The sequence below is a fragment of the Giraffa tippelskirchi genome, chromosome 12 (genome assembly GCF_054371585.1).
Source record: "Giraffa tippelskirchi isolate mGirTip1 chromosome 12, T2T-mGirTip1v1.2.pri, whole genome shotgun sequence".
Taxonomy (NCBI): domain Eukaryota; kingdom Metazoa; phylum Chordata; class Mammalia; order Artiodactyla; family Giraffidae; genus Giraffa; species Giraffa tippelskirchi.
The window spans coordinates 34,500,705-34,518,816 of record NC_137286.1 but is presented as its reverse complement, the minus strand read 5'-3'; the positions used below and the strand labels follow the sequence as shown (position 1 = coordinate 34,518,816).

General features: G+C 50.8%; 1 protein-coding gene and 1 long non-coding RNA gene across 4 annotated transcripts in view; one reads left to right on the top strand and one right to left on the bottom strand.

Moving 5' to 3' along the window:
- Nucleotides 1-18,112, bottom strand: part of LINGO1 (leucine rich repeat and Ig domain containing 1) — a 215,501-nt gene that overhangs the window by 160,950 nt on the left and 36,439 nt on the right. The gene's annotated exons all lie outside the window — the stretch shown is intronic.
- Nucleotides 13,740-16,953, top strand: LOC145529331 (uncharacterized). The gene is made up of 3 exons (XR_014071118.1): nt 13,740-13,861; nt 14,636-14,746; nt 16,006-16,953. It is a non-coding gene; the product is annotated as an uncharacterized LOC145529331 (long non-coding RNA).

Genomic DNA, 18,112 nt, shown 5'->3' with positions numbered 1-18,112 from the left:
TAACAAGATTTATCATGATCTTTAAAAAAAAAAAAATCTCATTCCCAACAAGCTATAAAAAGCCTAAGCCATAAAGGTGAGAGATTTGACTTTGCTACAATTTAAAGCGCCTGGGCAACCAAAGACATCACAGAGGGAAAAGACAAGCCAGAGAAGTATGCCTGCAGTACATACAGCCAACAACAAAAAAAATTTTTTCCAGGCTACATAAAGAATTCTGCAAATCAGTACAGAAAAAGACAAATTGCCCACTTTTTGTAAAAGCCAAAACATGGGAGTAGGCAACTGGTGGATGAGGAGACCCAAAGGGCCAAACACATGACAAGACTTGCCTCAGGGCAGCAGAGTTCCCAGCAATGCCAAGTAAAAGGAGATACAACACTGTACCCGTTAAGTTGGTGGGCATCTAATAAGTGCCAAGTGTTGTTGGGGCTGTGAGATAACAGGACTGCTTGGACATTGCTGGTGGAAGCAGATGTTGCTACAAGCATTTGGTGAAACACTGTGGTCTTATCTTGTAAAGCTGAAGTTGCATATAGCCTACCACCCAGCAATTCCACTTCAAGAAAAATGTCCACACACATACGCACCAGGAGGATGTACGATGCTCGTGGCAGCCTTGTTTGAAAGAGTGAAAGGTCTTTTCGACCCCATAGACTGTAGCCCACCAGGCTCCTCTGTCCATGGAATTCTCCAGGCAAGAATACTGGAGTGGTAGCCCTTCCTGTCTCCAGCAGATCTTCCCAACCCAGGGATTGAACCTGGGTCTCCTGAACTGCAGGCAGATTCTTTACCATCTGAGCCACCAGGGAAGCCCAGAGTGAAAGGGGCAACGCTCTAAATGTCCACCAGCAGGAGAATGGATCCGCTGCGGGATGCACAGATTAACTACAGTAGGTTGAACACATGCGTTCACCGTCACTCCTTTCCAAAACCCCATTACAACAATAAAGGATCTTTTTTGTACCTAAATCCACAAGGACAAAGATTGGAAGAAGAGAAAACAGCAACATAATTTTGGAAGTTGGAAAGCAGATGGGTGAGCGGTAATTAATTTGGCAGAGCTGAGAAAGTGAGTCCCTGTCCTATTATCTGGCAGAACCCACCAAAGGCACACTAACTGGTGGCCCAGGCAGCCCTGGACATGGAAATAAAGGACTGGTTGGAAACAAGAAGCAAGTGGACCCCACGGAGCTCCCAGCTCTGCCCAGAGAAGACTGGAAGACACCAGGCCATGGGGCGGGTGGCAGGGAACCCTTACTAAACACTGAAGGAGTAGGTGAAGTTTCTGTGCCGGATTTCAGGTCTCGACTCCAGCCTTCCTCCCTGACTCACGTCCAGGAGGCCCTGCCATCAGGGCTTCCAGTGAACCAGCACAGTGAAGCCACAGTTGGTGAGTCTGCCCCAACACGGGGGACACCAATCAGCCTTCATTGTCCCAGTGCTAAATAAGAGCTGCCAAACAAGCATCATCAGACATTTGAACATCAGCTCCACCAGCTCGAGGACTTTTGACCATTTTGTTCAGGGCTGCAGAATGGAGCTGGTGCAGAGCAGTGACTCCATCAATTTTGCCAAGTGAATTAACTGAGGAAATCTCTAATAGGAAAGACCAAGTCCCAAACCAGTAAAAAAACAGAGAGAGAGAAAAAGAAAGCCAACTTGAAGGAAATCAGCAATGCAGATAGAAGGAAACTTTAAAAAGAGAGAGAGCTATTATTATCCTTAGAAATAAAATGTCCACAAAACAAGAGTTGGATGCAACATATTTTAAAGAGAACATTCAGCAAATAAAAAAGATCCTTTGAAATTTAAAATTTATAAAGCAGAAATAAAAAACTCTTATTAGAGAACTTCCCCGGTGGTCCAGTGATTAAGAATCAACCTGCCAATGCAGGGGACACAGGTTTGATCCCTGATCTCTGGACCAAGATCCCACATGGCACAGGGAAACTAAGCCTGCACACCGCAGCTACTGAGCCCATGTGCCTTAGAGCTTCTGTTCTGCAGCAAGAGAAGACACAGCAATGAGAAGCCCATGCCCCACACTAGAGAGTAGCTCCCACTAGCCACAGCTAGAGAAAGCCCATGTGTAGCAACAGACACCCAGCACAGCCAAAAATAAGTAAATAAACAAATACTTTTTAAAAACTTTATTAGAAGGGTAGAATGATAAAACAGAATAGATCTCCCAGAAACAGGAACAGAAAGGTAAAGCAATGTGACCAAGGAAGGAAAAGATGAGGAAGTTAGGGGGTCCCTCTGAGAAGCACAACGTGTGGCTGGGTGGGGTTCCAGAAAGAGAGAACAGAGGAAACAGAGGCCAGGCATAAAGGAGTAAATCAAAAACTTTTCTAGAACTGAAGAACATGAGCTTCCAGCTTAAAACATCAGACCCTCACCAAGGTCCAGCACAGTGAGTTCTCAGAACATGGAGGGAAAGAGAAGGCCCTACAGGCTTCCAGAAAGAAAAATCCAGGTAGGATGCTCAGAATGGACGCCGGAGCAGCCGTGGAACCCTCAACACCAGCACTTGTAAGCAATGTTAAAGCAACGACTTCAAAGGAAGGGCCCCCATTAAAATTCTGGGGATAAAGATCTCCATCTGGAATTCTATACCCAGTCAGACTATCAATCAAGATTTAGGCAGAAGAAGAGTTTTCAGTTGTGCAAGGTCTCAAAACATATACTTCCCACCCACCTTTTCTGGAAGCTACTGGAGGACGTGTTCACCAAAATAAGAGTGTCAACTAAGAAGGGAAGCAAGAGATCCAGTCTGAGAGAGGTGAAAGGAACCTGAATTATGGAGAAGGGCCATCCTGGTGTGCCTGAAGCACAACAGGCATCTAAATAAACCCAACTGGAGCAGGTCAGAAGGCTCAAGGAGAAGTTTTTTCAAGAGGATGAAATTGATAGAGGACTTTACATGTTTTACTTATATTGAAAGGAGATTTACCCAACTGAGGGAGAGTTGGGAATTGAAAAAGTGATAAGTATTTTAAAAAATAAAACCCTAATCCCTCCCACCCCTCCAACCCTGCAAGAAGATAGTTTTAAAACTCCAGGGAAAACATAGCTGTCAAGAAAGAAAAAGTAATCAGAGCATTCTGTGTGGCTCAGCTGGAAAGCTCAGCCGACCAAAAATGTGGTGACTAGGGTAGAAGCAGGGATATGGTGGTCAAATGGAGCTAAATCCTCAGCTAGTAAAACTCACTAGGTGATGCCTGAAACTAAACCAAGGAACAGCCATACACGCTATTACATAGAAGTAGGGGCATAAATACACAAACAATCCACAAACAAGTTGAAAGAGTTTGCTCCAGAGGTGTGGCAGATGGCTCAGGGAAGGGCAGAGGACTATAGGGTTTATGACAAAGTAATACACATGGCCTCACCCGCTGCCAGTGGGGCCACCTCTGGCCCTAAACACCCCAACCCCTGCCCTAGCCTGTGATTGTTCACTGTCCCGTGCACCCTACCTACATGCACCCCACCTACATGTACCCCAGCCTCCTGGACAGCTCCCGCCTCCATCCCTGCTGGATTTCAACACCTGTGCTCTCCACCCTCCTTTAAAGTGGGTTCCCAGTGGGTACCCACTTCCTCTATCTCCTCCTCTTCTCCCTGGTTGGGGGCTCCCTGAGGGTGGGGGTCTGCCCAAGCCAGCAGTCCACTGAGTTTTTCTTCCTACCTTTCATTTAACAAATAGTTACTGAGCACCTCTCTGTCCCAGGCTCTGGGGACAGAGCTGTGAGCAAGGCAGCAGCACATGAAAGAAACAGAGCAATAAATACAAATGGTGGGAAAACCATGAAGGGGGAGAACCAGGTCTGCGGAAGGAGAACTCATGTCTTCATGGACAGTGAGGAGCGGGCTGGTCAGTGACAGGGATACAAGTGTCCTGTGTAGAAGGAAGGAGGGAAGGAGTAGGTGGGGGAAAGGGACTCTACCCCCATCCCACCTCCCCAGCTCTGTCTCATCCCTCCTCCTTTGCTCCCCCCACCCTGTTCCAGCCAAGACCGGGGCCAGTCTTGTCAGAGGACAGCAGGAGAGATTCATGGCCCAGCCTTTTCATGGAAATTGATGCCCACCTCACCAGGGTGATCTACACCCTCGATTCATTCCTCACTTAGGTCAGATGAAGCACTGCAGCCAAGCAGGGAGGGCAGGGCAGCAGTGTGTGGGCACCGGTTTCCTCTGCCAGAGAATTCTCTCTGCCGGCTGCAGCCCCATAACCACAGGTGTCTTCCTGCCCTGTCCCTCCTCCACCAACCCTGCTTTCATCCAGGCCTCTCCTGCTCAAGATCCTTCCATAGCTCCCAGTGCTCTCAGGGACAATTTATGGTCTCTGACCCAGGCCAGGCTCAGGGCCACAGAGCTGAGCTAGGGGCTGATGACCACTCAGCATCATCCTGGCAGGAACAGAAGAGGCTGTCCATGGCAGAGTGGGGCTCAGAGAAGGAAGTCCTCCATTCCCCCAACCCCAGCTGCCATAAACTCAGCAAAGGCCTCCAGAGGGACCACGCTAAAGCCGGCCTTGGGATGAGCAGAAATCTGGCAAGAGCTCCAAGAGAGGCCAAAACCCCATGTGGCCCATTCCTACCTCTAGGGCTTCGCTCTTACTGGACCACTTGCCAAAGGGCCCACCCTCCCTTCTACCCAGTTACCACTTCAAGTCCTCCTGAGGCTGCTCTTTCAAGGAGACTTCTGTGGCCTCTCGGGCTCCCCTGTGACTTGGGTCTCTCTCCTTCCTCTCCCTAGCCCACAGCACATGTTTTGGGAGATCTGTTGGCCAACAAAATGGCCAGGGTCAGCAAGCGGTCAAGGAGGGTACCTTCCCATGGGAGAAATCCCTCTCCGACCTCACCATACCCCAGCTTGGACTGGACAACGTCAAAGCCAACTACAGCCATGGAGGGAGGCAGGGGGATTGCCACAGAGGGAGAATGAGGGAAGAGATCCAGGCCCTCAGTCCCTTACCCACCCCTGGTGGACAGCGACCACACCTGACAGTGCTGGACCACTGTTGTCCACTTGCCTTGTGTTCCCTCTCCACCTCACACCATGAGCAGAGATGGTCCCTGGGAAGAGGGGACCAGGGAGGGGCTGAAATAGCTACCATCACCCAGCACCTCCTATGTGCCAGGCACCTCACATAAAACCTGCCTTTCCTTACATGCTCACTCAGCACTAAATGTGCAACAAACATGAGCTCATTTAATTCCAAGACCCTGATGGGCCCTATTTTCCAGGTGGAGACATTGAAGTCCACAGAGGTTAGTGATGTGTGCCCACAATCACACTCTGGTTAGTGGTGGGGCTGGGATCTGGAGTCAAATATGTCAACCTGGGGAGCTGAGTTCCTCCCAGGGACCTTTTGAGATAGGGCTCTCTGGGATGGAGGGACATGCAACTTGGGGCCTGCATCCCAGGAAGCAAGCCAGCCTTGGTGATCTTCAGCTGGAGTAGGCGCAGCCAGAGGGGCAGGTCATTGCTGCTCTCTATCACTCCCCAAAGATGGGGAAACTGAGGCTCTCAGAAGTCACACCCAGGATGGGTAGATTCAGATCCAAGCCTGACCTCAGACCCAGGAACTCTTCCCTAGAAACAAGTCGTCCTCCTCACCTGGGCAGGAGGCAGCAGGCCCTTTCTGAGCCCCTAGACTGACCAGGGACACAGGAGGCTGGAGGTCCCCATCTGCAGCAGACTGCCTCCCAGGGCCAGAGAGAGCCCAGACACCCACCACCTTCCACCCTTTGCTTTGGCCAGTCATGGGAGTGGGCCCTGAAGAAAGGAGCTGGTCCCACCTTTAGGCTACCAGGTGAGGACTGTGACCCTTCTCTGGGCTCAAGTCACCCAGAGAGCTGAACCCCATCCCACCCTCAACACAACACCTCCTCACCTGCAGGCACCTGGCGGGTGAGACAAGGTCAGAGAGAGGATGAGGCCAAATAGTGGCGGGATGACAGCATCACAGCCCTGGGGGAGGAGAAACCCCCCTTCCAGAGTTGGACCAGGGGCTCCTAGCATCCCCTCCAACCTCTTGACATGCAAGACCCTGGACCTCCTAAGGTCTATGATTCCAAGATCTCATGCTTCTGGGAACCTTACATCTGCCACCACTTTTGAGCACCAACTAATTACAACACCATGCCTGCCTGCTCAGTTGCTCATTTGTGTCCAACTCTTTGCGACCCCTTGGACTGTAGCCCGCCAGGTTCCTCTGTCCATGGGATTCTCCAGGCAAGAATACTGGAGTGGGTTGCCATTTCCTCCTCTGGGGATCTTCCTGACCCAGGGATTGAACCTGCATCTCCTGCATTTCCTGCATCGCAGGCAGATTCTTTTTGGCTGTATTTACCCCCTCCACCATCCCAGCAGGAGGAGGATTTTAACCCACTTTTTCCACTGGAAATGGGAACCTGTCCAAGGTCACCAGTGATGAAAGGCAGGTGGGGTCAGACTCTGGGGCACTGAGTGGAGTCACTGTGTACTTAGCCCACAGCCCATGAATCTTCACAAATCCCACTGTCCCATATGAGGCAGGAGGGGAAGGCAGGCGATCTGCAATAGATCCTCTGACCTAGAAAACAAAGGGTCATGATTTCTTAGCCCTGGGCTTCTCCACTGAGAGTTCTCAGAGGATAGAAAGGAAGCCCCGATCTTGCTCCTCCCTCAAAGACCTTCTCCAGGCTCTAAAGACAAGAGCTAAGACCTCTGAGGAGGAGCTGAGGGGCTCGGTCTCAGGGTCCCAGAAGCTGGGCCAGGAGCCTGGGATGGCGGCTCAAGAGGTACAAGGGGCTGGCAGGGAGCCCAGAAGGCACTGCCACCCCTCTGCCTGCATGTGAACAGGATACTGTTGGGCCCATTCCACAGATGCAATAACTCAGGAAGGAAGATTATGGGCTCAACTCTGCATCCTGGCTACAGGGTACCTGCTCCCATCCCAGCTCTGGCCCTGAAAAGCTGTGGAGGTCGGGCAGGCTGCCCGCCCTCTCTGGCCATGAGTTTCTCTCTGCGCAGTAAACTGGATCATCCCCTCCAGCCAGGCTCCGGAGTCTGGTGCTAGAATCCTCAGAGTAACCCTGTACTCTGATTCAGGGGCCACTGGAAAGATGGGCTGCCCACCTCCACTGCAGGCCCTGCCTCCAGACCTGCAAAGATCACCATTCAGGTAGCATCCTCTGTGTAGAAAGAGGAGACTAGATCAGTGTGACCCCAGGTGCCCTGGGCCAGGGCTGCCCAGTAGCCAGGAGGCTCTGCTGGCTTCTCCTGCCTTCCCTCACTGTCCCTGGGAGTGACATGGGCAGACAGTCCCACTCTGGCTGCATTCCCACACCCCTCAAGTCAGACAGCAAGATGCAGTAGTAACAGTATGGAGTTTGGTGTCAGACAGCCCAGGTTCAAAGGTCACTCCCAACCCTCAAATTCCAGAGCAGTTTGGGGCAAGTTTTTTAACTTCTCTTGATCTCCATGTCCTAATTCATAAATGGAGCCCACAAGCACGCCCCTTGGAAACAGTGACAGATTTCCTTTTCTTGGGCTCTAAAGTCACTGTGGATGGTGACTGAAGTCATGAAATTAGAAGACGACTGCTTCTTGGCAGGAAAGTTATGGCAAACCCAGACAGTGTGTTAAAAAGCAGAGACATCACTTTGCCGACAAAGGTCGATATAGTCAAGGCTGTGGTCTTTCCAGTAGTCATGTACAGATGTGAGAGCTGGACAAAAAAGAAAGCAGAGCACTGAAGAATTGATGCTTTCAAACTGTGGTGCTGGAGAAGACTCTTGAGAGTCCCTTAGAAAGCAAGGAGATCAAACCAGTCAATCTTAAAGGAAATCAACCCTAAATATTCTTTGGAAGGAGTAATGCTGAAGCTGAAGCTCCAGTACTTCGGCTACCTGATATGAAGAGCCGACTCATTGGAAAAGACCCTGATTCTGGGAAAGATTGAGGGCAAGAGGAGAAGGGGGCAACAGAGGATGAAATGATTGGATGACATCACCAATTCGATGGACATGAACTTGGGAAGCTCCAGAAGATGGTGAGGGACAGGGAAGCCTGGCGGGCTGCAGTCCATGGGGTTGCAAAGAGTCAGACACAACTTGGTGACTGAACAACAAAGCACACCCCTAAAAGGAGGGGATGCATGTGAACAGGGGAACCGGTGAGACAGAATTGAGAGACTTGGCCCAGGCCTTCCTGAACAGTCAGCCTGCCCCAGGTCCTGCCAACCTGACACCTCGGCTTCCACTTTCAATGCCTAAAAGCCACTGATGAAGAGGAAAACCTGCCGTTTAAAATAAAGTGGAATTTGCCTCTCATTAAAATGAAGTTTGTCACTTCTATCATAAATTGTCCCTCTCAGCTGCAGAAAAGGTCCATTAACACATTATTTTTCCTTCTCCGAATGAGATGAGAGTGGGTAGGATTGAAAATCCCTGTGGACAGTAAAAAAGCCAGAAAAGCCCTCTCCCCTACCACCTCCAACTGCCCCCAAGAAGCCAAAAAAACTCATTGTAATTATCTGTCTGGGAGCAGGCTAGGGGAGTGCCATAGCATGGTTCGTTAAGTCGCTAATTAGCAGGAACCAGCTTTGACTGTAGGGGTTGGGGGCCAGAGGAGTGGGTTTCGGTCTCTCCCTCCCCTTCTGCTAGCCCCCAACCTTGTACCCACTCAGTCTCACCTGGTTCCTGGGCATTTGCTCTCAGAGCCCAGGTCTCTGCAGTAACCCTCTTCCTTTGAGGCCTCAGTCTCCACATCTGAGCTATAGAGACTCATCCCTGTGACTACTGAGGACTCATGGAGCCCTGGACACCGTTCCTGGGGGGCACTGGCCCAGACAGAATAACAGAACATGCAGGGGGCAGGCTGGTGGGGGCAAGGGGTTGCTTGGAGCTCTGAGCACTTCCAGTTCCGATGTTATAACAATGATGACCTACATTTAACAAGCACCTACTACATGCAGGACTTGACAGAATGGACTCTTAATCTTGGCACAAGAGCCCCATGAGGTCATCCTGCCCAATGTCCTTAACAGGTGAGGAGGCTAGTCACAACAAAGTTGAGTGACAGCTACTAAGTGAGATCTGAAAAGAGGCAGGCCAAACTGAGCCTGGTCCCCGCCCACCCACCACCCTTGGAGCCTGTGCGCCTCAGTCCCTGACTCCATGCAGGAAGGACGTGCGATTCTCCAGCACCTTCCAGTACAAATGGCCCTAGGAGATGGAACTACTACTGTACCATGATGCCCAGGGTAAAGGTGCTTGTTTGGGGTCACACAGACCAGGAGAATGAGGATTTTAAGAATACGGTCTCCTACCCTGCACTCCTACTCCTGGACATATATCCAGAGAAAAACATGGTCCAAAAGGATTCAGGCATCCCAGGGTTCATTGTAGCACTATTTACAGAAGCAAAGACATGGAAGCAACCTAAACATCCATTGACAGAGGAATGGATAAAGATGTGATACATATATACAATGGAATATTACTCAGTTATTAAAAAGAATGCCATTTGCGGCAACATGGATGGACCGAGAGATTGTCATACTGAGTGAAGTAAGTCAGACAAAGAAAGAGAAATATCGTATGATATCACCTATATGCAGAATCTAAAAAGAAATGATACAAGTGAAATTATTTACAAAACAGAAACAGGCTCAGAGACTTAGAGAACGAACTTATGGTTACCAAGGGTGAAGGATGGGGAGAAGAGACAGTTAAGGAGCTTGACATCAACATGTACACATTACTATATTTAAAATGGACAACTAACAAGGACCTACTGTACAGCACATGGGCTCTGCTCAATGTTATGTGGCAACCTGGATAGAAGGGGAGTATGGGAAAGAATGGATACATGTATATGTATGACTGAGTCAGCTTGCTGTGCACCTGAAACTATCACAATACTGTTAATCAGCTATGCATGCTAAATTTCTTCAGTCATGTCTGACTCTTTGCAACCTTATGGACTGTAATCCACCAGGCTCCTTTGTCCATAGGATTCTCCAGGCAAGAATACTGGAGCGGGATGCCATGCCCTTCTCCAGGGGATCTTCCCAACCCAGGGATCGAACCCAGGTCCCCACATTGCAGGTGGATTCTTTACCGTCTGAGCCACCAGGGAAGCCCAAGAATACTGGAGTGGGTAGCCTATCCCTTCGCCAGGGGAACTTCCCTACCCAGGAATTGAACCAGAGTCTCCTGCATTGTAGGTGGATTTTTTACCAGCTGAGCTACCAGGGAAGACCCTAGTGGGCTATCAGTTCAGTTCAGTTCAGTCGCTCAGTCATGTCCGACTCTTCAACCCCATGAACCGCAGCACACCAGGCCTCCCTGTCCATCACCAACTCCCGGAGTCCACCCAAACCCATATCCATCGAGTTGGTGATGCCATCCAGCCATCTCATCCTCTGTCGTCCCCTTCTCCTCCTGCCTCCAATCCTTCCCAGCATTAGGCTCTTTTCCAATGAGTCAACTCTTCGCATGAGGTGGCCAAATTATTGGAGTTTCAGCTTCAACATCAGTCCTTCCAATGAACACCCAGGACTTATTTCCTTTAGGATGGACTGGTTGGATCTTCTTACAGTCCAAGGGACTCTCAAGAGTCTTCTCCAACACCACAGTTCAAAAGCATCAATTCTTTGGCGCTCAGCTTTCTTTATAGTCCAACTCTCACATCCATCCATGACCACTGGAAAAACCATAGCCTTGACTAGATGGACCTTTGTTGGCAAAGTAATGTCTCTGCTTTTTAATATGCTATCTAGGTTGGTCATAACTTTCCTTCCAAGGAGTAAGCGTCTTTTAATTTCATGGCTGCAGTCACCATCTGCAGTGATTTTGGAGCCCAGAAAAATAAAGTCAGCCACTGTTTCCACTGTTTCCCCATCTATCTGCCATGAAGTGATGGAACCAGATGCCATGATCTTAGTTTTCTGAATGTTGAGCTTTAAGCCAACTTTTTCACTCTCCTCTTTCACTTTCATCAAGAGGCTCTTTAGTTCTTCTTCACTTTCTGCCATAAGGGTGGTGTCATCTGCATATCTGAGGTTATTGATATTTCTCCCAGCAATCTTGATTCCAGCTTGTGTTTCTTCCAGCCCAGCGTTTCTCATGATGTACTCTGCATATAAGTTAAATAAGCAGGGTGACAATATACAGCCTTGACGTACTCCTTTTCCTATTTGGAACCAGTCTGTTGTTCCATGTCCAGTTCTAACTGTTGCTTCCTGACCTGCATACAGGTTTCTCTATACTCCAATATAAAAGGTTTAAAAAAAAAAAAAAAAGAATATGGGCTTCTACCCCTACATCACACTCCTGGAAACTCACTTGCGGCCATGCAGCCCCCCAGAAGCCCTGCCCGGAGCAGAGCTCCCCTCCATTACCCTCACCTAGGAACCTGCCTGAGGCACAGCTGCCCTTCCTGGGGTCAGAGACCCTGTCTGTCCTGCCTACACAGTCGTCTCCAGGCCCCACTAGCCTTCCCTTAAATTCTGAGAGCACCCCTCAGATTCCTGCCAGCCCTCAGGCACAACATCCCTGCTCAAACCCACACCTCCATGGCTCCAAGGGGGTCACTGGGTCGTGAGTTCTGGGAGCGCCTCCAACCCCACCCGGAGCTCCGCCCACCCGGAGCTCCGCCCACCCGGAGCAGCTCTGCTTACTGCCCCAGCAGATCTGAGGGCTGAAAGCTGGCCCACGCGGATGGGCGAGAGAGGAGCTGGAGGCTGTGGAGGCGCAGTCTAGGAGGTGATGAGAGTGTGCAAGGAGAGTGTCTCCATTTCCCAGAAAGTTTTCTTGGTTCTTCAAACCGGCAGGGAACTGTGGGCCTTCACTCCCCCAAAACTATGTCCGTGCCCAACAGGTCTTTCTCCCCTACTGATGCCCACTCAGTCCCCAGCCAAGCCATCCAGCCCCCTGCCCACCTCACCCAGGGCCTCGTGTCCCTCAAGCACCTTCCAGTTTAGATAGCACCTCAGAATCAAGGAGCAGCTGCTACCTGATTCCATTCACAACCCTGTGGACACCAGAGATTGGGTGGCCTCCTGCAGGAGCCCAGCTCCAACTGTCCTCACCTAGTGCACACACACATCCATGCACACACGCTTATACACACAGTCCCAGGAGCCAAAGGGTGAGCACCCACCACACACACAGTCCATCTGCCACCCTCCGGTATTGGTAATGAGAGCAGCAGGCCAACAGATCAGGGGGCTGATGGCCACTCAGCAGCAGCAGATGAAAGGAAATTTCCTGACCCAGGCTGAGCCCTGACTCTGGTCACAAGGATCACCGATGGGTGCTCCTGGGATCCTAGCCTCCCCCTTGCCCTGGGTCCAGCTGTCTGCAGAGGAAAGTAGCCAAGAGGGGCTAGAGTCAGTGCCTGGCATCAGGCCCTGAGGTTCTTCCTCAGCAGCTCCCAGCCCACAGCCTCAGTGCTCCTTGTCCCTGCCCAGAGAGGCCAAGGGCTCCATTTGAAGTCACAGAGCAAGTCAGAGACAAGCTGGCACTGGAATTCGGGCCTCCCATGACCTGGGCCTGGGACTCAGATGCACTGCATGCTGTGAGAGAGGCAGAGCCACAGGCCCCACAGTCATCTCAAGGGTCATCTTATCTCCTAGAACCCAGGATGACTGTACCTCGAGCCTGGAAGGACAAGCCGCAAACCCGCCCCTTTCTCCATCCAGGAATTCCTTCTTCAGTCTCCTTGGCCATGGCCATTAAGCCCCTGCTTGCACACTTCTGATGAGGGCAAACTCACTACCACCCAAAGTAGCCTGTCCACCTGAAGCTCTAATTGCTATCCCTCTCCCCAACCTGGGTCTCCATGGGGCAGTCCGTGGCCATTGCTGGTCAGGGTCTGGGGAAAATGCTCTGGCCCCTCAGAGATTTCTGGACAGTAAGTGCAGCCCCTGAGCCTACCATCTTCCAGGTCCCAGTCCCTCCTTGCTTTCTACTTCCTGTTAGAGTCCCTGTGAGCCCAGGTGGAGACCCAGGCTGGAGCACCAGTGGCTGGGTGGCTGAAGATTAGTTCCTCACTCTCTCTGAAACAAGACAATTTAGGTAAATCCTTGGCCCCAGAAGCTCTGGCAGTGGGGATCCACCACACTCAGCCCTGAACAGGACTCTCCATACCAGGCATGACTGAGCCTCCCCAGTCATCTCCTCCTTCATACCATACTCCCTGCTTCTTGTGATATGCCCTCCCACAGCCTGAGCCGAGGCTCTCTAGCACTCTGCCCTATGTCGGTGCCCCTCCAGGCCTAGAACAACCATTGTGTGGCTGGTCTTCTGAGTGCCCATTGCTAAAAAGTAAGGGAAGGCCCCTGCCTCTGAAAATATCTCCCTGCCAGCTTGGCCTGGCTCTGAGATTGGTCCTGGGCCAGAAGAGGCTAGAGGATCTCCCCCAAACCCTGGGCAGCAGCAGGCACCCACTGTCCCCTTGGACACCCAGTTCCAAGCCCCCATCCCTCCATCGGCATCCCTGCCATGCCCTCATTAGCACAGACGGCTGTCCCCGAGCCCCAGGCTTGCTGAGTTACAGCCCATCCATCCCTCCCAATGTCCTTGCCACCGCCACCACGGGCCCATATTACGGCACGTACATCTGTCAGCCTGTGGCCGCCACTGCTGCCACCGTTTCCAGGGAGACAGTCTCCATTTATGACATTATCAAAAAGTCTGGCCCCTCCCTCCCCCTCCCAACCCTTACCCCTGCCTCCCTTTATGGGGATGAAGATTTTGGCTGTAAATATCACCACATGTCTTCTCTGCAGATTCTAACAAGGCCTGACTACGTAGGTGCTGCGGAGGAAGCCACAAGCACAGCAAGCGGCCTCAGTGTGCTAGTAGGTGCATTAAGGCCTCACTCTTGGCTGCCCTGGCCACCCTCCCTGCTCCACCCAAGACCATCAGAGAGTACCCAGCCCACCGCTCATCCATGTACCCCCTGCTGCCATATAAGCCCTGAGGCAGAATCTGCTCACAGTGGAGGCAGGCTGGGGATGGGTCACCCACTCAGGGCTTTGGCTGCAAGGGGGGTAGAGAGCTAGCCCTGGGGAAGCCCTCAGCTTGGAGGCCCCAACATAGCAGGCCCTTTACCCATCAGCTGCCAAATCCTTCTCCCAGCAGCCCCACAAGCAGCAGGTGTTAACAGGAGCATCTAAAATCACACAGCTGGTCCACGGGGGAGCTGGGGTTGAAACCCAGAACTGGGGACTGCAAAGCTCCTTCCACCACAGGCCTGACTCCTCCCACCCCCACCATGGCCTGAGGGTTAAGGTCTGACATGTTTTAAGCATTTTACATGTTTGCATGTATTAATAATAACTTAAGCCTCACAATGGTGGCTCAGACAGTAAAGAATCTGCCTGCAATGTAGGAGACCTGGGTTTGATCTGAGTCAGGAAGATCCCCTGAAGAAGAGAATGGCAATCCACTTCAGTATTCTTGCCTGGAGAATTCTATGGACAGAGGAGCCTAGCAGGCTACAGTCCATGGGGCCACAAAGAGTTAGACAGGACTAAGCAACTAGCTGGACTTGACTGAGTGACTAACACTTTCACTTTCAAGCCTCACAATGACTCTATGAGGCCAGCACCACTAATATACCCATTTTTCAGACAGGACACTGAGGCAGAGCCAAGGCCACATGGCTTACAGGTGGAGGAGCCAGGATGCAAAGCCAGGAGCTGTTAAGGCCTCTGCTCAGAGGAGTGATCTAGGCTGGCCAGGTGAGGGGTTCCTACCACCTTGGAGAGACTCAGTCCCTTCCCTGCATCCTCCCCATGGAGATGGGCCTTGTCACCTTTCTCTGAGATAACACTAGAGGAGCAAAGCCCAGGCACTGGGCCTAACACACTGCAGGGATTCATCCCAGCTCTTCCAAACCCCCAGTCCAGTCTTAGTCAGAGGAGCAAATGTTCAAGATTTATTCAACCATCAAGGGCCGGGAAAGTGGTACATGGAAATATTATCATTATTACTGTCATTGAGATCATCACAGTGGAGATTTGACCCCATCACTGTGGGGTTTCTGACCTCATGCCCCATAGGAGGGCACACACAGGACCCTGGAACACGGAGGGTGCTTCACAGACTCTCTAGGCCTGTTACAACTGTATTCATTTCCAAGGGCTACTGTCACAAATGACCACAAACTTGGTGACTTATAAATTTATTCTCACACAGTGCTGCAGGTCAGAATTCTAAAACTAGTTTCACTGGGTCAAAGTGAAGGTGTCAGCAGGGCTGGTCCTCTCCGAAGGCTGTAGGGGAGAATCCATAACTGGCCTCTTCCAGCTTCTGGGGCCACTGGCATTCCTTGGCTTGTGGCCACATCACTCCAGTCTCTGCCTGTATAGTCACACAGCCTTCCCCTCTCTGTAGTCAAACTTCCTTCTGCCTCCCCATTATAAGGACATTAGTGATTGCATTTGGGGCCCACCCAGACAATCCAGAATGATCTCTCCATCTGAAAATCCTTAATTTAATCACACATGCAAAGACTTTTTCCATATAAGATAACTTCCACAGGCTTTAGGGATTAGGTCATGGATGTCTTTGGGAGCCATCATTTAGCCTAAAACAGTCACCAGCTACCAGCTCGACAACCCTCCTAGACAATTAGCAGGTACATCAAACTTCACATAACCACAGCTGAGTGCCTTGTTTTACCCCAAGCCTGATCCTGCCCATGTCCCCATTTCAAAAGTAGTTATACTCCCATCTGCCCAGCTGTTGAGGCCAAAAACCACATGGTCAACTCTTTTTTTTTCTTTTTTTAATATTTATTTATTTGGCCACACTAGGTCTTAGTTGCAGCCCTAGGAATCTTTGATCTTGACTGTAGTATTCGGGATCTTTAGTTGCAGCATGTGGGACCTAGTTCCTTGACTGTGAATTGGCATTGGGAGCACAGAGTCCCAGCCACTAGACCACCAGGGAAATCCCAATGGGGTCAACTCTTAATTCCTCCCTTTCTCTGCCCCAGAATAGCTGATCCACCATCTGCAAGTCTCACTGGATTTCCCTTCAAAATCGATCCAGGATCTGACTACTTCTCACCATGTGCACAGCTGCCACCGGGCTCAAGACACCACCCGTCTCGCCTGGATTACTGAAGCAGCCTCCTCCCTGGGCACCTGCCTCCACAGTGTCCTCAACACAGCAGCTGGAGGGACTCTGAAAACCCAAGACACAGATGTCACTCTGTCAAAATGCTGCATTGGCTCCCGTCTCACTCAGAGCAAAAGCCTTACAATAGTCTGCAAGTTCTAACCCCATTTGCTCTCAGACATCAATTCTCATACCCCTGTCTCCCTCTCCTGCCTCTTCTGCCACTCAGGCTTCCTCCCTGTCCCTCTTACAGATCAGGCAAGGTCTGGGGGTCCTTGTTCCCTCAGCCTTGAATGCTCTGTCCAAGTATCCACACAGCTCCCTCACCTTCTTCAGGTCTTTACCAAAAATCATCTCAATGGGGCACCCTCACCACTAACATTTCCTTTTTTCCTCCCCACTGATTTCTTTTTTCCCCCTTGACTTTATCACGATCTAATGCAACACGTGTTTTGCTTATGCAGCTCGTTTAATGTCTGTCTCCTCTGCTAGAATGTAAGTTCTGTGGAGACAGCCTCCTAGATCCTAAAAAAGTGCCTGGACAAGTTCAGGCCAGTTCAGTCACTCAGTCATGTCCAACTCTTTGCAACCCCATGGACTGCAGCACACCAGGCTTTCCTGTCTATCCCCAACTCCCAGAGCTTGCACAAACTCATGTCCATTGAGTCGGTGGTGCCATCCAACCATCTCATCCTTTGTTGTCCACGTCTCTTCCTGCCTTCAATCTTTCCCAGCATCAGGGTCTTTTCCAATGAGTCAGTTCTTCGCATCAGGTGTCCAAAATATTGGAGACAAGTAGGTGCCCAATAAATATTCATATCAATTCACTCTACAGACAATTATGGCACCAGGCACTGGGGAGGTACCAGGGCCAAGTGGTGAACAAGACACATCCCTTGACAAGGACCATCCAGGGTGTCAAATACAGTGACAGGGAAGCAGAGAGCGCCATGCAAGTTCAGAAGGAGAGACTAACTAAGAGTTCATTGGCTAGATGAGGAGATAGCGTTATTCCTGGCAAGAGGAACAGCAGGTACAAAAACAAAGAACAAAAGACCTGTTGATGGAACAAGGGAGAAGGCAGGAAATAAGCTTAAGGTGTCAAGCAAGGACCAGTTCAAAGAGCCATGGAGAGCAAGGCAAGGGAGTTGAACTTCTCCCTGTGAGCACTGGCAGGGACTGAAGGGAAGGACGTGGCAGGTGTGGATGTCTGGAGGCTCCCCTGCCGCAGATGACTGGCAAGCAGCCTAGATGCGGGGAGAGGTTGGGGTGCAGGGCCCACCAACCAGACGCCAGGGGAAGGATTAGGAAATTTCCTCAACTTGTGGCCTCAGGCAGGAAGTGGCTCAATACACAGTGACATTCTTATGCCCAGGACTGTCCTGGAGGAAGACCCTGGGAAAATTAAAGCCAACAGTTTACAACAGATGCTGGACTGTACAGCTCTAACGGAGCCAGGGAACAGGAGAGCAGGGTGGCATCGTAGACTGAATTGTGTCCCCCAAAGTTCGTGTGTTGAAACCCTAGCCCCCAGCATGAGTGTACTCGGAGTAAGGCAATAATTAAGGTTAGAGAAAGTCATAGAGTAGTCTTAATCCAACGCCTGGAGAATCCCATGGATGGTACCCTGCCAGGCTCCTCCGTCCATGGGATCCCAAGAGTTGGATATGACTTAGCGACTAAGCCACCACCACCTTAAAGGAAGAGATACCAGAAACCCCTCCCTCCCCATCTCTCCCCCTCTCCACACTCCCTCCTCACTCCCTCTGCCATGTGAGCACACAGTGAGAAGGCAGCCACTGCAAGCCAGGAAGAGAGCTCTCACCAGAACCCGACCATGCTGGCATCCTGATCTCAGACTTTCAGCCTCAGAACTAAAAGAAAATACATTTCTGTGGTTTAAGCCACCCAGTCTACATCATAGCCACCCAGTCTTTTGTTAGAGTTGTCAAGCAGACTAAGACAAATAGCAAAGTCAAGGA